This window comes from Colobus angolensis, unplaced genomic scaffold (assembly GCF_000951035.1).
Source record: "Colobus angolensis palliatus isolate OR3802 unplaced genomic scaffold, Cang.pa_1.0 Scaffold40, whole genome shotgun sequence".
NCBI lineage: Eukaryota > Metazoa > Chordata > Mammalia > Primates > Cercopithecidae > Colobus > Colobus angolensis.
In genome coordinates, this window is record NW_012117377.1 from 8766979 (window position 1) to 8774322 (window position 7344).

Consider the following 7344-nt stretch of genomic DNA (forward strand, 5'->3'; position numbering starts at 1 on the left):
CTAATATTTGTATTTTTAGTAAAGACGGAGTTTCACCATGTTGACCAGGCTGGTCTCAAACTTCTGACTTCAAGTGATCTGCCCGCCTGGACTTCCCAAAGTGCTGGGATTCCAGGTGTGAGACACTGTGCCCGGCCCAGATAATGCATATTGATGAGTATGTACACATGTGTGTATTTTTTCTTTTAGCTGGTGACTAGTCTGGCAGGCCATAAACACTTAAGGGATCAATAATTTAATAATAAACACAAATGGAAATGTTGCAAGCATAAAAGAACAAAAATCCGCAAATGGAGGCCTGGGAGAGGGCAGGGTCTGGGGGAGATGGGAGCTAGCTGTCAGTAAAAGCCTTCACCAACAGGCCTTTACTCTGTGGCTGCAGTTCCGTTCCGCAGCAGCCCCGAGGCGGATCCCCAGGAACCCTCCACAGCAGCGCTTCTGTGACCTCACGGGCTGGTCGGTGTCTCAGCTACAGCAGTGGAAGGCACAGCCAGCAGCCGCTGGGATTTCTGCGTTGTGTGTGGGCTGAGGTCCCTCCTGTCCTTCTCTTCTACACGGTCCCCAGTCTGATTTCTAACGGTGTGGTATTTTCTCCCTAAATGATTTTTCAATAGTATTTTTTATTCTTCTGTGGGATACAGAAGAATTTTTTTTTTTTCTTATTCCAATAAGGACAAGTCAACAAGTCAGAAGCCTCAGAAGACCTCAAGAGAGAAACCTCAGCCTTCAATTCCCGGTCCCTTTCTGAGACCTCGGCTCTTGATTTACTAAGTTTCAAGGACGATTGTTTTATGACTACACCAAGCTGACCTGAAGACCCTGGGAAGCACGTGGCCTGCCGGAGGGAAGGGCTGGGCCCTGGGGCTGGAAAGGGCACAGAGCCTGTTTTCAACAATGACGTCTACGTCTACGTTTTCCAAGAGATTAAACTGATTGGAAGCCAGGCGTTGGAGAAGAGCACTTTTGTCTTCCTTGGCAACATTTCTGAAATCTACAGATAGTGATGAGGAAGTGAGGCACATTTTTCATCTGTTTCAACAAATTGCCAGTGGAATGGCTGACGTGCCGTTTTAGCGTGTGTCGTCTCTCCTGCGTTCCCTGAGTTGCCTGGGGCAGGCTGCAGCTAATCACTGAGGGCCAGCTGGGCCCTGTCCCTGAATATGGCACAGGCTGGTGTCAGGGAACCGGCCTTCCTTACACTCATGAACCCCAGGAGCCTCCCCTTGTCCCTTGCTGGGGGGATCTAATGCCATTGCAGGCAAAGGCTCAGCAGGGACCCTGTAGATGGAGGATAGATGGGCACCCAGGCGTCTGACAGGGTGGACCCCATGCTGGGAGGGGCGGGGCAGCCAGAGAAAAGAGGCTTGGAAGAAGCAAAGGGAACCCTCAACGGGTGCAGAGGTGAACCTGGCTTGCACCTGGAGAACTCCCAGCCAATCTGAGCTCGACTCCCCTCTCCTGTCCACCAATCAGATTGCACTACCATCTCCTTCTAATTCCCTACCAGTCAGAACCAGGTTCCCTTACCCTATCCACCAATCAGGGCTGCAGACAAAGAATAATCTTATCAAACCCTCCATGGATTCGCACACATCTGGTAGCTTGCTGGTTGGTAAGTCTCTGCATGGCAAGCTGGGTATCCAAGTCTTTATTGTTATGCTTCTATTGTTTGCAGGCAGAAGGGGAGATGGGAGAGCTAAAAGCCCAGGTTCCTTTCTTCCCTGAAAAGCCTGAAACAAGTTTCTGCATATGTGAAAAAGAAGGGGTTTAGTGGACAGTCATCACAAGCCAATGGTGATATGTGGTCGACATGCCAATGACATGGCTTAGGCTGCACTGATACCCATTTATCAAACCCATACATTGCCAACGGAATGGCGGACATGCCATTTTAATGTATGTCATCTCTGTATTCGGTGAGCACAGGGATGTCCTTCAAGGAAGGCCTTGTTGCCTCGGCTGCTGGGGTGCCAGGGGCGCTGCTCTGACTGTAGTGAGAGTAGCTGGTGACCTAGCACCAGCTGGACCAGTTGGGCTGTAATGATTGCCAGAGATAATCGCTCAAGACAGCTCTGTGTATTTGTTCCATAAATACGCTCCGTGGCAAATTCTCATTTTCTTCCCCAAATGAGCAATTCCGAAGGCTGGGCCTTCACTGAGAGCTTGCATCTCTGCATAAACTGCCTCTAGGCTTTGGGAACTGCTTTAGCTTCCAGGAGCTGCCCTTCAAGACCACATTCCTCCCCAGAGCAGCCCTGTCAACATCCAGGGACAGATGAAAGCCGGGGTATGAAGACCTGGCCATCTCGGCCCAAATCAGGAAACTCGGAAGAGCGTTCTAGCTCCAAAGACTCCTGTGGATTGGCTGGGGCTGTCCTTGGGCCTGTAGCACAGCCCAGCTCCTCCCACTGCCCGCACCCCTCCTGCCTCCTCTCTCACACAGGTGTCGGTCTGAGGGCACTCCTGTACGCTAAACTCCATCGGAGTCTGCTTCCCGGGAAAACCAGCCTGCAGGGAAACCATGCCAGCTCTCTGTGGTACCTGTATCTCCCTTGTAGAGCTGCCTTCAGAATCTGGACAAAGATTTGGGTCAATTTAGAAGTTTACTTTATTTATTTGTTCATTTATTGAAATGGAATCTCACTCTGTTGTCCAGGCTGGAGTACCCTGATGCGATCTTGGCTTTCTGTAGCCTGTGCCTCCCGAGTTCAGGTGATTCTTGTGCCTCAGCCTCCCCAGTAGCTGGGACTACAGGCATGTGCCACCACATCCAGCTAATTTTTTTTCTTTTTGTATTTTTAGTAGAGACGGGGTTTCACCATGTTGGTCAGGCTGGTCTCGAACTCCTGACCTTGTGATCCGCCCACCTCGGCCTCCCAAAGTGCTGGGATTACAGGCTTGAGCCACCACACCCAGCTGACAGTTTCTTATAAAGCTAAATATGCATCTATTGCATGACCCAGCAATTCCACAGCTAGGTTTTTACCTAAGAGAGACGACAGCGTGTCCACACAAATGTTCATAGCAGCTTTATCCATAACAGCCAAAAACTGGAAACACTCCAATATCCATCACCGATACAAGAGACTACTTACTATCCAGCAATAAAAAAGAACAATCTATGGATACATAAGTGACATAGATGGATCTGGAAGTAATTATTCTGGGTGAAAGAAGCCAGAAGCAACAGAGTACACATCACCATCACATGTTTCCGTTTATCTAAAGTTTTAGGAAATGCAAGATAATCTATAGCAACAGAAACAGATTGGTGTTTCTCTGAGGGGCGAAGGATGGAGGGAGGATGAATATACATCATTCAAAACTCATTGAGTTACATACTTTATTTTTTATTTTTCTTGTTTTCAGAGTTACTTGGAGAGTTGCATACTTTAAATGAATGTAGTTATGTACATAAGTCATACCTCAATAAAGTTGTTAAAAATATGTTCAGGCCAGGCGCAGTGGCTCATGCCTGTAATCCCAGCACTTTGGGAGGCTGAGCCAGGTGGATCATCTGAGGTCAGGAGTTCCAGACCAGCCTGACCAACATAATGAAGCCCCGTCTCTACTAAAAATACAAAAAAAATCAGCCAGGTGTGGTGGTACATGCCGGTAATCCCAGCTACTCAGGAGGCTGAGGCAGGAGAATCGTATGAACCCGGAAGGGGGAGGTTGCAGTGAGTCGAGATCGCACCATTGCACTCCAGCCTGGGCTACAAGAACAAAACTCAGTCTCAAAAAAAAAAAAAGAAAAAAAAATATATATATATATAATATATATACGCACACACACTTGGAATATATGCATATATACTTGGAATATATATATATATATTTGGAATTGTATATATGTGGAATATATATATGTTCAGTTTGTAGCCTTATGGGATCTCAAAATAATATGACGGCCAAGGGAACCCCTACTATATGACAGAATACCTTATTTCCTTTCACTGTTTTTGCTTAGTTGGGTTAGAAAAAAAATTCTGGCGACCTCCAAGTACCAGCCCTCATTCGTGGAAGACCTAACTCCTCAACCAGCTACTTACACAGTGTTGCAATCATCTTATTTTTCTTTATTTCAGTCTGAATTCTCTCCACTGCTTTCAGAACCCTCTAGTTTCTTCTGAAATGTTGAGATGGCGATTTAAAACCATGCTTTTTTTCTACTTGATGTGGCAGTCCAAATTCCAAATCCAATCTAATTATAGATATTCTGTAAGGACAAGCTGATCTCCTTCTGCCCGGAATGCATTGATCAAAAGTGAGGTTTCATGATTTTATTGCTTTTCTTAATTGCCTTGGATCAAGGGTCAGGAAGAAGAAAGGCACTTAGGGAGTGCAGGCAGCCGACATCATCCATCAGAATGACGACAGCCCATAAATGGCTGGTTCTTATTTTCCAAGTACAAGGTTGGGGGTTGGCAAAATCTCTACTAAACAAAGAAGAAGAAAACCTTTGCCTAAGCTTCCAATCTGCATAGGGACTTGGTCCTAAAGGGTCTGTAAATGTAAATAATCTTTTCCCCACCTCTCCTCCCCACCCCACCCCCAACCATTTCTTTTTCTTTTTTTCTTTTTCTTAAGCGGGAAAACCTAAATTATGGGGATAGGAATAGTAGTTGAGTCAACTCTGGAGGGCAGGCTTTTGTCATATAGGATGGTTTTGTGGTACGTAAGGGCCGGACGGGGAAGCAGTCCTGGGGTTGGAATCTTGATGATTCCACATTAACTAGGTGTGTAGCCTCCACTCTGGACTTCAGTTTCCTCATCTGTGCAATTTCTTTTGTGTGTGTGTGTGTGACGGAGTCTCACTCTGTTGCCCAGGCTGGCATGCAATGGCGTGATCTCACTGTGCCCATAGCCCCCTTGTAAAGAAGAGCCTGCCACAGATCACTCCTTCTCAAGAAGGTTTGATGCTTTTCATTACATCATCCTGCAAAGCTGGTCATAGCTGATTAGATTGGGGCACTGGTGCCTTAGCCTGATGCACGCCTTGAAGCTTGAACCTGAAGGATGGTGACTTGGATGAGAGTGGGCTCTCTGGGGGCAGTTTTTGTCTCTGGAACAACATAGAATCAGGAACTTGTGTGGAGAGTATCTGCCCGGGCAGGTCATGTCTCAGATGATTTCGGTTTGGAGCACAGAGTCTGTACCCAGCCCCGGCAGTCGGAAGAAGCAGACGCTGGGGCCGCTGTTAGGGAAACAGCATAAGGCTGGAGTCCAGAAGCAGCAGAACCACTAGACAGCCAGGAAGGCCTGCCCTTGAGGGTCGCCAAGAGCTAGAACCCAAACAACGTTCCGGTTCTGGAAGACCTGGGCCTGGGAGAATAATACCCCTTATTGTATGTGCTCCTTACACAAGGGACCTGGGAAAGAGTCTATTCGCTGCATATTGAGACCGGCTGCAGCACAGATGTATGTAAGCCTTATCTGGCTCTTTGTGTTATGTGGGAGTTACCAGGCAGTGTTAATTTGCTCTGTTGTATCAGAGATGAAGCTGGGCTCCGAGGAGTTTCAGTGACTTACCTGAGATCAAGAGCAACACAGCTAACGGAGGGTCTTCCACTTCTAATTTGAGAAGTCGAAAATACCTATAGGGCATTTCTCCTGGGATTACCACTGCATCCTTCTGCTCCTGCGCTTCTGTGACCTAGAACTTTGTGCCTTTCATCACTGTTCCTCTGGGTCTTACACATGGAAAAAGACAACAGAGGCAGTGACTCCGTGTCTGCAGGCCCCGGACAGTGAGGCGTTGGCATGGCGTTGTCCTGTCTTTGTGTGAGTGTCTCTGGGGGATCCTAGTAAGAAGGCGGAGGGTTTCCCTTACAGACCTGTGTCTGTTCTGTGCCTGGGGCCGCCAGATGAAATACAGGATGCTCAGTGATTGCACGAGACATTCTTGGACTACAAATCATGTATTTATCTTAAATTCAAACTTAATTGGGCATCCTATGTTTTTTGTCTGCTAAATCTGGCAATTCTGTCAGTGCCACAATGTGTTACAGACGCTGAAGACCACAGGAGACAGGGTCACCAGGGCCAGAGAAGCAGAGATCAGTCTCCAGAAGCAGCCTTCAGCCCCCGTCGTATTTCCTAAGCATCCCAGGGTCTTGAGTCTGCAAACAGAAGACACCGCATCGGCACAGCCGTGACAGCAGCATGTCTGCAAAGGGCAGGATGTGATCACGATGTGTTGGTATTTGTGGAACTCAAAACTCTGAGTCTGCAGAATTTAAACTGTTCTTAATGTTTCACAAAAGTGGCAATGTAATCATAGCTTAGAAAATGATGAAAAAAAAAAATGAGCACTCTACCCGAAGTGAAAACCCTTCCGAATGTGGCTGTGCGTGCTGTTCGTCCCACAGTGGCATCACAGTGGCCCAAGTTCACAGAATTGTGTGTGTCACTCCTGGTTTGCAGGTAGCACCAGCTAAAGACACGGTTATGAGCTATGGCCTGTCATTGCCATTTTGTTTTGGCTCTTAGGTCATCTTATTTTTATTCTGGTCTTGTTCCAGAGATGAGATTGCTGGCTTCGCCTAGCTGACAATCAATGATTCACTGTGAAAAAAGATGGCATTTTCACTTGCCCTCTTCCTAGGCTTAGCTTCCATTGCCTCTGCTTTTCACCAACAGCTGCTGGCCCCTCTGCCCTTGTGGGACCAGCTCCTCTGGATGAGCGCTTTCGTCTTGGTCCAACCCTCTTTCAGGACAGCAACTCCCACTTGGTGTTGAACATCGTTATTCATAAATAGAAGAGCATTCGGATTAGCTGTGGCCAAGGGCCATCTGGTCTCTTTCCTTCTGCACAGAGTGATGAATTGGCTAAAGGACAAGAAGGGCAGGGCAGCTGGCCAGGCGGTCACTGCAGAACCACAGCCTTGTGTGTGTGCGATGCATGGTTCCTTGTGCAGAATGAGCTTGAGTGACCTGGGAAGCACCCTCCCCTACAGCCCCTTGGCCGTTGTGGGAAGGAAAAGCAGGTTCTAATACAGGACACAGCAAACATCATGTTTGCCTTCATGTCTCCAAAGCACGCTGGATTTATCCAAGGAAAAAGCAAGTAAGAATAGAGAAAAAGAAAATGAGGACTCATTTCAGAAATAATTTTTTTTTTTTTTTGAGACAAGGTCTCTCTCTGTTGCCAAGGTCTGAGTGCAGTAGTGTGACCACAGCTCACTGCTGTCTCCACCTCCCACTGCACCCAGCGAGACAATGGCTTTTTTTGTTTTTTGTGTTTTTTTTTTGAGACGGTCTCACTCTGTTGCCCAGGCTGGAGTGCACTGGCATGATCTTGGCTCATTGCAACCTCCGCCTCCTGGGTTCAAGCGATTCTCC